Consider the following 1,371-nt stretch of genomic DNA (forward strand, 5'->3'; position numbering starts at 1 on the left):
GTTCATAATTGCTCATCGAAGCATTTTTATTGTGGGTGTTTTAAATTTTTGTCAGATCACTTTAATTTCTCTCTTGTCTTAGTGCTGTCTTTTTTCCACTCAGTTTGAGATCCTTCTGGTCCTTGATAGGATAAATGTTTTTTGACTGAGACTTGGGCATTTTTGTAGGGTGTTATGTGACACTGGATCTTATTTAATTTTTTTTTTTTTTTGAGACAGAATCTTGTTCTGTCGCCAGGCTGGAGTGCAGTGGTGTGATCTTGGCTCACTGCAACCTCTGTCTCCTGGGTTCAAGCGATTCTCCTGCTTCAGCCTAGCGAGTAGCTGGGATTACAGGTGCACGCCACCACGCCCAGCTAATTTTTTTTTTTTTTTTTGGTATTTTTAGCAGAGACAGGGTTTCATCATGTTGGCCAGGTTGGTCTTGATCTCTTGACCTCATGATCTGCCCTCCTCAGCCTCCCAAAGTGCTGGGATTATAGGTGTGAGCCACCACACCTAGCCTAATTTTTTTGTCTTAACTGGGTTATTCTGACACTGCTCTGGCAGAAGAAGGAGGCTGTCAACTTGTTTGTGCCACAGGGAGATAAAAGTCCAGGTTTCCCACTTGGTCTCTGTTGATACCTATGGCACCAGATGGGCTCCTCCTTACTGCAGGTTGGGGTAAGAGTTTCAGTACCTACCCCATGTGGTCTCCATAGACATCGTGAGAGGCCAGGGAGCTCCTTACTGGCCCATGGGGGTGAAAGTCTCAGTTTCTTACCTGGCCTTCTCTGGCACCACCCTGGGCAGGGCTACAGTGGGGATGTCTCCGGCACTTTGTTACAGCTTTATACGGTGGGTAGAAGTCTAAGCTTCCCACTCAGCCTTTGCTGACGGAGATGGCATGGCAGGTGGGCCACAGTTCTCTTTTGTGGTGTTTGGCTGGAGTAGAGCAGTTACTCCTACAAGTTTTCTGTTGCTCTAGGCTGCCCCGTCCCTCGGTCTGTGGCCAGACTGAGCAGAATTTTACCAGGGTCTCTTTGTCTGAGTCTGTTGGTGTTTCCTGAGCGCAGGCTACTTTTGCTTCAAGTCTGGGATATATGAAGTTAAAAGAAAACCTATGGGCTGGGCGCGGTGGCTCACGCCTGTAATGCCAGCACTTTGGGAGGCCAAGGCAGGCGGATCACGAGGTCAAGAGATCGAGACCATCCTGGTCAACATGGTGAAACCCCGTCTCTACTAAAAATATAGGGCGTGGTGGCACGCACCTGTAGTCCCAGCTACTTGGGAGGCTGAGGCAGGAGAATCTCTTGAACCCGGGAGGCAGAGGTTGCAGTGAGCCGAGATCACACCACTGCACTCCAGCCTGGTGGCAGAGTGAGACTCCAT

The sequence above is a fragment of the Mandrillus leucophaeus genome, unplaced genomic scaffold, assembly GCF_000951045.1.
Source record: "Mandrillus leucophaeus isolate KB7577 unplaced genomic scaffold, Mleu.le_1.0 Scaffold205, whole genome shotgun sequence".
Lineage (NCBI taxonomy): Eukaryota > Metazoa > Chordata > Mammalia > Primates > Cercopithecidae > Mandrillus > Mandrillus leucophaeus.